Here is a 15003-nt window from a genome sequence, read left to right as displayed (position 1 = left end):
CTCACCTGAGGCTTCAGACTTGCATATCCTTTGTGGTCTACATGCCCTTGGATCTCCCACAGGTCTTCAAACTCAGTAAGTCCCAATTTAAACTCATCGTCCTTCCCTCTTGGCTCCCAAAACAGTGTTCTCATGGAAGGGTGACCTTATCTGGGGCAGGTTCCTGCTATTTACTGTCTCCTATCTCTTTGAGGAGAGAGGTAACTCTCCTGCCATCAGCTAATCATATTTTTCTTTCAGCCCTCTCTCTAGCCTTGACTTATTTCCACCTGTTGTGTGGTGGAGGAGGGGACAGCAAGTGAGGAGAAAGCGCTAATAATAATCATCATTTGGCGATAGTCTTAAAGCAAATAAACGATAGGTGCAGAGGCTGCATCTAATCATCCATCCTTTCAGTCAGTCCGTCAGTCAGTCATTTAATAAATATTATTAAATGTTTTCTGTATGCAAAACCTCCTCCATCTAGTGCTGTGAGAGGTGTAAAAGGCACACTCTTCAATTTTGTAAAGTATATAAATGTCCTAGGGAATTGAGAACTGTTCACAGAGGACTACAACACACCGTAGAAAAAACAAATGCTCTGGGAGTGATGTACATGCTAAGGGAGTTCAGGAGAGGAGAATCAGAGGGAGGTCCATATGCAATAAACTAAAAATCAACATATTAGAGAAAAAAATTATGATGACATGTTTTCATGTTATGGACTGAATTGTTCCCCCAAAATTCATATGTTGAAGTCCTAATCCCCAGTACCTCAGAATGTAATCATCTGTGGAGATCAGTCTTTAAAGAGGTCATAAAGTTAAAATGAGGTCATTAGGTTGGGCCCTAATCCAATGTGACTGGTATCCTTATAAGAAGAGGAAGTGCTGGACACACAGAGAGAGACACCAAACATGTGTGCATGCAACGGGATGGCCATGTGAAGACATGGGGAGAAGATGGCCATCTGCACGCCAAGGAGAGAGGCCTTAGAAGAAACCAAATCTGCTGATACCTTGACCTTGGACTTCTAGCTTCCAGAACTGTGAGAAAATAAATCTCTGTTGTTTAAGCCACCCAGTCTAGGGTATTTTGCTACGGCAGCTCTAGCAAACTAATAGAGGGTACAACTGACATAGTCCTGAAACAATAATTGCCTGAGAACTGTGCAATTCCTGAAAAATTTTTCTTCCTTCTGGTGCCAACCTCAGCAAAACTGTGAACAGTTGAAGTTTCCTTTAGTTTCTCCATCCTCTCCCTTCTGAAATCCCGTCTTCCTGTTCCCCTGGTAGACCTTCTTCTGGTAGAAATTCTCCTCCCAGGAGGAGAAAGGAAAGCAATTCCTTCCAAACTTGTTAGATTAATTGATTATTAAGTAAACTATGAGAGGCATAGCAGAAAGACTGGTTTCTCATATATCTCTAGGTGCAAGAATTTAGAAAATCAGGCTGAGAGGCTGTATAATTGCTGAGAGCAGAGCCCCCCACCCCTGAAAACCACATGAACTTTACTCACAGGTAAGCAGTCAGATGTCCACTTCTGAGCCTTCTGGTTGATCACCAATCCCTGTGGAATTCAACTGGATGGTCTTGCAATGTTTTAATGATACCTGGTATAAACAAGGAGGATGGAAACATAATTAAGTGTAATGAATTTTCATTAATGTAGACTATATATTTTAAAATATCATTTCTTCCTCAGGTACTGTTGTTAGGACCTTAAAGGGGAAATAAGGCATAGATATAAATAGATATTGTGCATTTTAAAGAAAATAAATACAGTGACTACAGAGTCAACCCCTAGATTATTCTAAATAATAGGGTAGAGAAGATGATATAGTTAATACAAAACAGGGAGTACTACAAATGCCAATAGTCAAAGATGAAAGCCTTTAGAATATAGTCAAGGGCACCCCTTCTGTAAGCTCAACCCCCAAGTCTTCTAAGCTCCAGACTCTCAAGCCTCTTTGGACCCTTTGCTTTGTCCAAAGTCTTCTGCTATTGATTATTAGGAACTTGACTAGTTGGTAGAAGAGGAGGCTCTGGAGGATTACAAATAATTATAGAAATGTATCAGGAGATAATCTAGAGTTAATGCTCTTGCAGTTGAAACACAGCAATAAATATTAAACATTAGAAGGACCAACAAAATAATAACTGTGACAGTAAATCACTCTCACACCCCTAAACCTACCCCAACATGATTCTACAAGGGATGTTGAGTGTCAGCATGGGAAATGTGACTTTGGGCTTTTAATATTTGCCTTTCATTTAGTAGAACAATGGGTCTCAAGTGGACCTGAAGAACATAACTTGCTTTCCCCTTCCTCATCCTCTGCCATTTTGCATTGGAAGAAAACAGAAGCTCACAGAGGTTAAGGGGCTGGCTTGGACTCACACTGGATTCCTAGAGTCTCATTTCAGGTTTCACAGGCAAAACACAAAACAAAAACCTGCCTAGCATGTTATCTATGGTTTGTATCCATCTGGGAAAGGCTGCTTGGGATCAGGGAACCTGGAGAGGCTTGTAAATTAGTTAGCTAAACCAGGTGCCATCATTTCCTTATTCTTCAGCAGTCACAGGCTATCTTCAGCTCCCTTCCCTCAACCTCTACCACCTCTTCCTACTTGTCCCAAACGCAAGTGTCTAAGCAATTGTTGTATTGTCTTACATCTAAAGTACCTTGCTCAGAGTTCTGGGGATGTAGGCCCTGATCTTAAGGAGCCTAAAATCTAGTTGGAGTGATAAAGCATATAATTACACTTCTAGGTTACAAAGCCAGAAAGTGGGAAGAACTCCAAATCCCATTTAAATTCCTTTTCTTCTACTGTGGGCCAAATTTTGGAGATCTTTTCTATAAATCTAAGGAGAGGGAGATAAGAAAATCTGTGAGACATCTCCTAGCTGGAACACTTGTCTAACCTGTTCATAATCTGGTTCCTTACAGCTCCTAGCCCCGTGCCAGCACTCAGTGGGGCGTTAAGAAATATTTGATGAATGAATGAATGGAACCCATGGATAAGTTTCAGGGGGGATTGTGAACTCCCCAAAACTGTAGGCCAAGTTTTCTGTGTATTATCTTTCCTCGACTTCTCAAAGCAGTCTCTGCTCTCTTTTTCCTCCTTCCAAATCAAGGACCACTTGCTAAACGTTTAACAGAGTGCTAGAGGATGGAATTTAGATGAGAACAAATTACAAAGAATGTGTTCCTGTAGGTAAATTTATAAACAAATATGGATTGAGCACCCTCTACATGCCAGGAAACATATTGGGGGTATGACAATGAACAAATAGCCTTTGTTCTTGGCCTCATGGCACTTCTAGTATACTGTCTCCTTAGAATTCTCAGACTGGCTGCATATCAGAATCTTCTGGGGGAGCGTTTTAAAAATTCCTTATGGGATACTCCGTAGAGGTGCCCAGGGATTTGCATCTTAAAAAAAGTTCCTTATATTCTGATGTAGATTACAGTGCCCACCCCACACAGCCCTCCCATCCCTGACCCTCAGGCTTCAGTGAAGGCATAGGAGACTAGAAGAAAGCTGGGAGTTACTTGCCTGGATTGAAAATGAACATACGAGAGACACAAATTTATAGAGAAAAACTTCACAGTTCCTTCCCGAAACCCTCTAGCAGGGTCAGTATGTATTCGTCTAGTTTCCCTTTTCCCGGCTCCCAGTTCTCTAGTATTTTTATTTTTAAATTTAGGAATGAATAAAGAAAAAATAGAGGAAGAAAGTGCTATCAGTGGAAAAAAATTTTGTTCAGTCTATAGTGTCTGTGTATATGTCCATGTACTATATTGTTAGTGAGATGGAGACAGAAATGCTTTCAGGAGAAACCATCAAGTGAACGGCCAAGTGACTACAAGTGGAGTTTGTCTTCAGATATATTTTCCTTTCTATTTTCAGATTTAGGATCAAAGGGCAAAAATTTGATGAAGTTCCTACTCCCTGTTTTAAGATCTTTCTCTACTGTCAGTTACCTTGCAACTTCTAATAGATGCCTGGGCAAACCATTACTCACTGGATCCTTTCAACTTTTGATTCAGTGCCCAACACATAGATAGATTCTGGCTGACCTGGCTCAGAAGCAGTTGCTGGAAGTCTCTGCAGGCAAAGCTGAGTCCAGACTGGACATAGTAAGTAAGGGAAAGACCTGAGATGAAGGAAGAGGGGAAGGGAGAGAGCTGGACTGCACTAGGCAAATGAGCCTATCTTCATTCCACAGTCCCCTTTCCAGCCAGTGGTGAACAGCCAGGTGCTATTTATTGCTCCTTTGATTGAACTGTCTGCTCAGGCACGTGGAGAAATTTGGGTTTTATATGAAAGCATTCGCTACGGGAGAATCAAGGTGTAATAAAAGGAAAGGAGGAATTTCTCTCCTCTCAATTAGATTTCTAGTCCTCCAAGAGTAGTGATTTTCTTAAAACACTCAGGAAACCTCTGGCTAAAGTCATTCAGTAGCACAAGAAACAGAAACTAGCACCTTCCTAGATTACACAAACAGAAAAACATTGCCAGTACATATTTGCAAAGAGTTGTTAAAACTTTAAAATTCCTACCACAAGTGTTCACAGAAAGATGTCATTTTCCAAATGGATATCAAGAGGAGGGTCTCAAATATAATATTTCACTTATCATTATAGTGAGTTATTGCAAAGTAAATTAGGGATCTTTTATAAAATGAGTAACTGTGTAGCCAACAAGAAGAACTAGATTTTAATTAATTTAAAATTTTACCTTATGTCTTTGTATTAGGACCCCTTGATTTCAATATTAATGTTTATATTAAAAATCCCTCTGTGACTCTTTTATGATATGCTCTGCTTTCATTATGGACATACTAATAACTACTCCGTATTAAGGGCTTTTAGGCCCAGGCACTGTGCTAAGCACATTGCACACGTCTATCTCTTTTGTCACTATAACAATCCAGTGAGATACGTATTCTTATGTTAGGATAAGCACTGAGAAGTTCACTGCATTTAATTAATTTGCCTAAATTCAGCCAGCTAGTAAGCAGTGAAGTCAGTATTCAAACCCAGAAGCTGACCCAGGCTGATGCGTGTGTTGGAAGTATACATGCCCACATTCACTTATTCATTGAGTGAGTACTCTGAGCCAGGATGAGACACACAGGGATGACCAAGGACTCTGCTTTCACAGATTCTGGTGGGGTATAGACAACACACATGTTTCTGATAGTGAGTAAATAAAACAGCATGATGCAATAGAGGGCCACTGCAGGATGTTGGATGGTGAGGGATGGTCTCTCCAAAAAGGAGACATCTAGGCTGAAAATACATTTCTAAGAAGGAGTAACCCATGTAAAGATCCAGGGAAAGAGTGTTCCAGGAGGAGCCCCTGAGAGTCCTGGTGTGAAGTAGAGGCTTTTATGAGATGACTGTGTTTTCTGCGATCATGAAACTCTTCCAAGTTATTTGGTCCACATGGGATTCAGGCTTATCTGTCTACTAGCAGAACACACACGCTGAAAGATGTGCTGAACAAAGGGACTTACCAAAAAATGCTCCTCAAAACACTGCCTTTGCTGGAAATGATGAGGGTGGTTGTGGTGCTGGTGATCTGTCCCCGCCTATAGAGGAGAGAGTGCCAGGGATGAACATGGCCACCTGTGCACCCAATGCCCAGAAGGATAGAAGTCCCTCTGCATCCCCTTTCACTTGGTAAACTTGAAGAGAGCTTCTTTCTCTGGGTTTGTGAGTTCCTTTCAGTCTTGTGCATTGGAGGATAAAGCAGAATATTTCTTGATAATAGACAGAAGAACTAAAAGCTACAGGACACAATCTTTGGAATGGGAAAGGAATGGTAAGTAGCTATTTCAGTCTTAGTTGGCAGGAAGTCACATAATTTGTGGGGATGGAAATTAAAATAAAATATTTAAAAATAGATCTATGGGTTTTAGTCAGAACGAGCCAGTAACAATAAAACATTAATAATTGTCTCTTGTGATTTGTCTCTGTTTTACATTTATAGTTGAATATGGGAGCTAGGAGTATTTTAGAAGGGAAGAAATATGTGATCTCAGGGAATTCGGGTCACTTAAATAAATACTAATGAGTGAATTGACCTTGACCAAGTCATTTAACTACTCTTGGCCCCTCAATTCCTTCATCTGTAACATGAAGCATTTGGAATAGATTTTTAAGGTCCCTCCAACTCAGAGGGATTTTATATAATTCTATGATCTTTTAAAGAAAAAAAAATGTATTGTGTATGTCTTGGTAACTGTGAATGACCTTGTTATGGTTGTAAATAAAACAAACTCAATTGAACTCACCCTTTTCAGCATCTAACAGGGTGCTCAGAGAAGGGTATTACTTTTCAGGGACCACTTCCCCTCACCCCTTCTCCATCATTTCTAAGACATGAGTGTATTTTAAGCTCCAAGATAAATGATAATATATTACATAATAATATCTATACTTTATTGAATGCTTACTATGTGCAAGGTATTTGATATCTGTTACCTCATTTAATCCTAAAAAGAGAACTGTGAAACCAGTTGTTTTTATTATCTCCTTTTGAAAGCAAGGGAACAGATTCAGATTCACTGTCACTTAGTTAACAAGTAGCAGAGTTGGAATTGCAACCCAGATTTGTTTGACTCCAAGGCTCTTTCCATGACCTAACACTTGGTGTAGTCATAGCTGCCAACATTGACATTTCTTTTACACTTTTGAGATCTATACAAAATGAAAAATTTTTGGAGGAGGGTCTTAATGAGTCTGTTTAATGTAGATAGACTGACTTAAGTGTTTGCCTGTATTGAAATAACTTGTGGCAGTCCAATGTTCTCATTGAGAACAACTAGAAAATCTGAATAAAATTCCAAAAAACCAAAATCTGTTTGAAGGCATCAGAGAGCTGCTGCAGTAACCAAGACTTAAAGGGGCCAATATCCTGCAGAGAAGGGAGGCCTGGAAAAGTGACATCATATTCAGTGATTTCTCCCCAAGGCATTTGCTGAATCCCTAAGAATCAAAGGACAAGAGGCTGTAGAAGAACAAGAAACCAAGCAGAATGTTTCAGAAACATATAGCAGTTGTAGGCAGTCTCCCGAAGCTGAGTAGGAAAAAAAGTTCAAAAAGGAAGAACCATTTCGGAGTCGATGGTGCTGTTCTATATCTAATTGTGGGGGTTGTTACACAACTGTATGCATTTGTCAAAACTTGCAGAACTGTACACTAAAAAGAGTAAATCTTACTGTATGTAAATTATACTTTGACAAAAAAAATGGAAGCAAGTAAAAAAAAGAAAAAGAAGAAAGTGTCTTGGGATACAATCTCAGTTAGGACCCTTGGAGGGTTCATCCATGGAGAGGGGGCAAACTAGAGGTCAATGGAGTCACAAAATGGCAGATGAGTTTCAAATAACTAGCCCTATTCGACTAAGGTGAACTTTCCCAACTCTATCAAGCTACCAGGAGATAGGGTAATCCTACGTGGAGGAAAGTAACATCATCCAGCACTTCAACTGGATATCCACATGGAGAAAAAGAAAACCAAATCTTGACTTCTTCCCCTTCCTCAAAAATTCCAGATTGACTATACACCTAAACATGAAAACTTACACATTAAAAGTTTCAGAAAAAAAGTAGAAGATATCTCTATGATCTTGGGATAGGCAAAGATTTTGTAAACAGGACATAAAAATCATTAACCATAAAGGAATAAAATTGATAAAGTGTAATGCATTAAAATTAAGAACCATAGAGTGAAAAGGCAAGCCATAGATTGAGAGACAAATAATAGCAGTACATATATCTGACAAAGAACTTGTATCAGTATATATTAAGCATTTCCAGATATCAATAAGAAAAAGATAGATGACCCAATAGCAAAGACTTCAATAGGCACTTCACAAAAGAGGATATTAAAGTGGCCAAAAAGCATATGAAACAGTGCTCAATCTCATTAATTATTAGAAATATTAAAAAATTAAAACCTTACACCATTAGAATAGCTAAAATTTAAAAGGCCAACAATTCAAAGTGTTGGTGATTCTGCACTTCTCATGCGCTGCTCTGGGAATGTAAATTGGTACAATAACTATGAAAAAATATTTAGGAATATCTGCTAAAGCTGAATATTTGTATACCCCGTGACCTAGAAATCTTACTCCTAGGTATATACACACAAAAAATCCATGCATATGTTCATCAGAAGGCAAAATAGAATGTTCATAACAGCACTGTTCATAATAGCCACACACTGAAAATCACCTCAATGTCTATCAATAGTAAAATGGATAAATTGTGACAGGCAAACAATGAAATACTGTATAGCAAATTAGAATGATCTAAGAATTGCTCAGGCAATGAACTTCAGAAACATAATGTTAAACAACAGCAGTCAGACACACACACACAAATACAATAGGATTCTATTAATATAAAATACAAAAACAGGTGAAACTAATGCTTGGTGTTAGAAATCAGGATAATGGTTATCCTGGGGCAGAGGTGGAGAGGGGAGGAGGTGTGACTGTGGGCACAAGCGGGGCTTCTAGGTGCTGGGAAAGTTCTGTTTCTTGATCTGGGTGCTGACTAACTATTGCGTTCATTTTGTGAAAATTCATCATGCTGTACAATTATGATTTATACACTTTTCTGTATGTTATACATCAAGAAAAGATTATTCTTATAACATGTGAATAGAGATAGATGGAGCCCCGGTCTGGAAAGGTGACAACTAAAGGGAATTTATGAGCTCAAAATCTACAAAATCATGAAAGTTCAATATCCCCAGTCATATATTATACCAGAAGGAAAATAAAGTAATAAAAACAAAGACAGACAATGGGAGAAAACAATAAGGTAATACAAATCAATATACTCTGCAGGGGGAAAATTATAGTCAGGAAGGCTGGGATCAATTGGGCCAGTTATTTCTAAATTAAAAGTCAACACAGGATTATTTACCAATGACTTAGTGAACTTTCCAGATATATAGTTTGGCTTACTATATCTTAGAAGGGAAATATTGAATGTTTTTGCAAGTGGCCCATACCAAAGCAATTCAAATACAAGGACTACTTATCATCTTAAGATGTGAAACTTCACAGTGCCTTCAGCCCCTTGCTTACTAACCAGACTGTTTCTCCTCTTCACTTTCAACCACCCACCTTCCCAAATTTGTCTCCAGCATCAAGCCCTTGCACAAGATTTCCTCATTACTTTTTTAAAGTGTATGTTTCCATTTAAGTTTTTGCCTGTGTATCTTGAGTAACATTTGTCTATAGTATGCTTGTATTTCTGTGTAAATTTTTATATGTGGAAGAATCGCTTGATTTTCATGGGATACATTTTTCATGTTACTATGGAATTATGCATATGGAAATATATAGAGATATTTGTGTAAATGAGTTAATAAGAGGGCCAAGGTATATTAATAGGATACTATGTTAGGAATTTAGCTATCAAGCAGGCTAAATAAAGTGAGACACTAAGGAAATTTTCTTATAATTCAAGAAAAAGTCTATTATCCACCGAAAGTAAGAATTCTTTTGGCATTCTGCAACAAACAGCTTTGCTAAATTGCCGACAAAGCTTTAAACCACTCAGTTGGGTTGGACATAGGTCTTTCCCTTGAAAGTAGCCTGGGATTATGGAAGAAGATATGCTGTGAGGTCACATAGAAGCCTACACTTAAGAGAGGTATGACCTTAGAGAAGTGCTTTGTTGGATGTCAGTTACTTATTTTAAAATGAGGACAATAGTAACTGCCTTGAAGAGTTTTTCCTCCTCTGTGCCCCCACGGTATTTTGTTAATGCCTCTATGGTGGCATTGCCATTGTACGAGTATGGGCTTCTTGACGGCAAGGACATGATCTTACCAATAATTCTATCTCAAGCATTTAGCATATTCCATGGCATATAACATATGCTCCATAAAAGTTGGTTGGATGAGTGAGTTAATAAATGAACGAGATAACATAAAAAGGGCCTATTACTGAACCTAGAATTCTGTAGTGCCCCAATGGACATTAGCTCCTTTCTCTTTCTCCTTCCTTGTTATTTGTATCTGGAAAGCAGAATGAATTAACTCTTAGCTTATTTCTATATCATTAGGTGGCCAGGACTAGCAAATGTAGCCAGGGAAATTTTGCTGAATTCCTCTTAAAATTTCATGGAGCGCAAAGGATGTAGCTTAGATATATGTTTTTAGAGGAACCAATTTTGTACAAGAATGAAGAGGAAAAAATTTTTCTCATTAGAACAGAATAAGATCACATAATAGTACAAAGGAAGGGCTTTGATGTCTTAAAATGGTGCCTATTTGCTGCAGCCTTTCCTATTTTTTTCTTGAACAACTTTTGAATTAAGAATAATCCATGATGATATTTGCACTGGCCAAAATCTTTCGATTGTTAATAAATGAATGAGAGTGGATTTTTACAGGCAAGATAATTTCTGATTGGAGAAGCAATAAGAATGTATCCACCGCTGGGTGAAAGTCAGATGTTTATTTTTAAACTCTATGAAAAGTTCTCTTCTTGCCTGAAGCAAATAGGAAAGAGAAAGTCATTTATGGCATTATGAAATTCTGAATTTCTCATGGGAAAGTAGCTGATGTCAGTGTTTGATAAGCTTCCTGTGGCTACAAACATATGAGATGTTGACCCTGAGCAAAATATAATCTTTCTCTTTGCAGAATCATGGAGTACCTGTAGCTGGAATTTGGTTTAACTATCATACATCAAGAAAGACCTAATGTAGATATTAAAAAGTCCAAAGCTTGCAGTGAGGCAGTGGCAACTGTTTCTGTTGTCATCATCAGCATCAGCATCATCAACACCACCACCAACACTATCATCATTATATGCACTAAGGTTTGTAGTATTATTTGTAAGACACCAAGTTAAATGCTTGGGCTCCAACGAGTGATAAGAAATGGTCAGTTTTTAAGTATATTAAATTTTCCAGCAGATGTAGTCTTCCTGGCTCTTTTCTGCCTCTGTGTCTATCTACATTTGTCTTCTTTATTTTTTTATTGGGTATCTACTATTTACCAAATATTATTTTATTTTATTTTTAAAATAACAGTGTTATTAAAATATAGTTCACATACCATACAGTTTGCCCACTTGAAGTGTAACAATTCAGTAGTTTTTAGTATATTCAGAATTGTGCAACCATCACCATAATCCATTTTAGAACATCTTCATCACCCAAAAAGAAACCCTATGCTCTTTGGCCATCAGCCTCCTCCCAGTCTCCCTGATCTCTCCCAACCCCATGCAACCACTAGTCTATAATCTGTCTCTATAGAATTCCCTGTTCTGGACATTTCATAAGAATGGAATCATATAACATGTAGCCTTTTGTGACTGAATTCTTTCATTTAGCACAATGTTTCCAAGGTTCATTCACGTGTCAGTACTTCATTCCTTTTTACGGCCAAATAATATGCCATTGTATGGAAATATCACATTTTGTTTATTCGTCTGTTAATGGTGATTTGGGTTGTTTCCACCTTTTAGCTATTATGAATAACACTGCTAAAAACATTTGTGTACACGTTTTTGTGTAGACATGTGCTTTCATTTCTCTTGGGTATATACCTAAGAGTGGAATTTCTGAGTCATATGATAATTCTATGTTTAATTGTTTGAGGGACCATGAGATATTTTTGCAAAGTGGCTACACCATTTTATACTCTCACTAGCAGTGTATGAGGGTTCTGATCTTCCTACATCCTTGCCATGTAAGATGAAGGTTGTGGAGATCTACTGTACAGCATAGTGCCACAGTTAACAATATGGTATTGTGCACTTAAAAATTTGTTAAAAGGGTAGATCTCATGTCAAGTGTTCTTACCACACACACACAAAAGGAAACTGTGTGTGGCTTCTTAAATAAATAGAACCGAGAGAGAGAGGCAACTACAAAAATTAGAATGCTCGTGATTGAAAGGCAAAACTGAGGAAATATGATTGACATATATGAAAGGGAAAGAACCATATCATTTATCTTTTATCAGTATAATTTAGCACACCCTCAGGCATATAGAATAAGTTTAATAACTGTCAGTTTAACTAAATCAAATCCCTTTAATTCCAGTAGACTCTTATTTATTGACAATCTCATCAGTGAAGTTGGTACTCAGGAATTTTGGATATTCACAAAGAAGCAGTGTCCTAATTCAATACTTTCTGGTTGAGACTACAGGTCATCAAAGCAATTGGATTATTTATTCAATTCAGTCAACTCAGCAGAAAATTTAAGCACATTTTATTGACTTAGTGAATTGATTTTCATGTTCCTACTATACAACATGTACTTTTTTGTTTAAAATATTCTTAAATCTTTTTCTAGTGTGAGTTTTGACTACTGATTGAAATTCAAGTATTATACTTCTTTTATGGCCAGTTGCTTAAGATGAGCAAAAACACAAAGCAAAATAACACCCAAAGTGGAATGATCCTGTTCCTCATCTCTACCTCCTACTCAGCCAGTGCTGCCCATCTCTCTCCTCCATCCCAGAGCTGTGTGCCAAGACCTAATCCAGAGCTCAGTTAATGTGAACCACGAAACACTGACATAGGAAACTGAGCAGTGGTAGGTCTCAGGGCTCAGGTCAAAACCTAGAATCACGTTGTCCAACCCGTGTAACAAAAGGCGAAACCATTAGTGGGTGTAGCTCTGAAAAAATTCACCAGTTGTTGTAATTCCTTAGCATTTTAAAGAAAGTCAGCCTCTGCATTATTTATTTGCACATCCAGCTGAGATCTGCCAGCAGAAGCTTCAATCCCTTGGACAAGATGCAGAGGCCTTTGCACTAGAAAACTGGCATAACATCACACTCACTCTGTTCATCATCACCCAGTTATTGGTCTGTTATCGTCTTGGAAACTGTGGACATCGGCAAACACAGCAAAATAACAATGCACTGGGGACCATTTTGTGCACAGAGCCCTGGGAAGGGCCAGTGGAATTCCTCTGATCAGTCTCCTTTTGACTTTTTCCCAGAGACCTTATTCCTGCACTGAAATGTCTGGAATGCTTGATGGGGACAAAGTGGGTTGGTTACAGAGCAATTATGCTTCTACCATCAATGAGATCAGCCATTTGTGGACTGATTTCCAAGTGACTAGTGGCATCAGAAATGGGTTAAGAATACAAACACATAGCACTTTTACAGTAAACAGAGCTTTCACATCCCTTTTCTCAAATGATTTTCATGGCAACCCTGGAGATCAGTAAGATAAGTATTACTGGCAACATTTTAAAAATGGGACCTAGAGAAGCCTAGAGAGGTTAAATGGTTTGCCCAAGCCCTCTCAGCTAGTGGTAGGTAGATATGGGCCCCCAAATCCATTCTCTTTGCAGAATACTATTCTGCTTCTATTTGGTTACTTAACAACCAAGTTCATTTAGCAGGAGTGGGTTATTTTTTATTTTAGGACAAATGAGTCACTACATTTGTTTTTAGAAATCAGATCAATCCACTGTTTGATTCCCAACATGGGCTAAAATTCTTCTAAACAACAATCTCAAGAATTGGTTCTTTGTGGGCCTTGCAATTTGGGCTGTCTTTGTAGTAATCACATAGTGGGGACAGTGTAACAAGTGACAAATCCTTCAAGCAACTGTCCTAACCTCAAAGCACTTGAACATCAAAATAGATCTGTCGAGGTAAGGTGGCTCACCACAGTGGCTTTCCATATGGAGTTTCAATCAGTGTTATTACCAGTGAGATGTGTTATCAGAAATTTGAGGTTCCACGTGATTTACCTTTTAAAACATTTGGAAGGGTTCAAGTGTATCCCTATAAACTTGACTCTCACTCAATTGCATTCTAGGAATCTTTCTTGGGTGGAAGAAAAAGGCCTACCTACGTATGTTCCTGTGAGTGGGTCTTTCCCATGAATATCATTCCTCACGTATGTCATGTGGAGAAACAAATTTTGAGATTTGCTCTTCTACTATTCCTATCTCATGAGATAAAAAGTCAGGCCCAGTTTGGAATTCTATTTCTAGTTATTAAATGGAAGTAACTTGTTAAGGATACAACAAAGATGGAGAGAGACAAGATCTCTGCTCTCCCAGAGCTAAGTCCTTAGTGGAAAAATAAATATTAAGCTTTATGTCTTATTCACTTCTTTTTGTTTTTTGGCTTGAGTTCTTTTTCTTTTTTTTAAATTTTATTGTGGTAAGAGCACTTAACATGCGATCTACCCTTTTAATGTCTTATTCACTTCTGTATCCCCAGTTCCTTATCATAGTTCTGAGCACATATTAGTTTCTCAATAAATATGTGCTAAGAGAATAAATAAATGAAGTCCCTGGATGCTCAAATGTTATTTCCATTTCTAAGCCTCGATTCATAACCCAGTGTCCTTCTTCCCGGGACTAGACTGACAGCCGATACAAGGTGGACAACAAGAATCTCACTGGAGCCTGGTACTGATATTTTATTGGCAATTATATTAGATGATCAATGGTAAAGTGGGCAATCTCCTAATTTCAATCTGTTATAGCCGTAAACTTAAACCCAGGCTGTTATCTTTTAAAAACATGTGTTATTAACCAAATGGAGGATGGAGTGAAGATACAGACGGGCCAATGAAACCCATTTCCACATTGATACAATATTTCAAATGGAACATATAATAAATTTATCTCCAAAGGATAGAATTGTTTAAACACAGCCATGCCTCTATCTATATGCCAACTAAAATACCAACAGAAGCCTCATCTGGTTCACCATTTATAGCTAAGTTGATTGAATTAAATGAAAAAATAAATTTTTTCAATGAAACTTTTTGGGCAATTGCCACCAAATAATTATTGGGCAGCTCTCTGTCTCTTTTTTGAAATGGAACTCTGGCATTATAAACGCACAATTATAGTCTGAATAGAGCTGATCTACATAACTGTAAAACATATCTTGCAGCTTCAAAGGAAAAGTTCTAAAATATACTTTCCAGAGACAAGACAACAATTCTGATATGTTTGGAACATAAAAATGTGATTGTGACAAATTACTGCGAA

At 37.9% G+C, this 15003-nt stretch overlaps 1 protein-coding gene across 8 annotated transcripts in view; it reads right to left on the bottom strand.

Annotated features, from left to right (window-relative positions):
• Positions 1–15003, bottom strand: part of CALD1 (caldesmon 1) — a 203071-nt gene that overhangs the window by 114830 nt on the left and 73238 nt on the right. For 7 of the 8 annotated variants that reach the window (XM_087430957.1, XM_087430976.1, XM_087430981.1 and 4 more), the window contains exon 2: positions 1498–1591. The gene's annotated coding sequence lies outside the window, so the exon portion shown is untranslated. Of the gene's footprint in view, positions 1–1497; positions 1592–5505; positions 5581–15003 lie in introns of all 8 variants that reach the window. The other variant, XM_087430949.1, reaches the window with a different exon arrangement.

The sequence above is a fragment of the Ceratotherium simum genome, chromosome 1 (genome assembly GCF_057802395.1).
Source record: "Ceratotherium simum simum isolate JZ-2026a chromosome 1, ASM5780239v1, whole genome shotgun sequence".
In the NCBI taxonomy this organism is placed as follows: Eukaryota; Metazoa; Chordata; class Mammalia; order Perissodactyla; family Rhinocerotidae; genus Ceratotherium; species Ceratotherium simum.
This window is presented reverse-complemented; position numbering and strand designations above follow the sequence as displayed.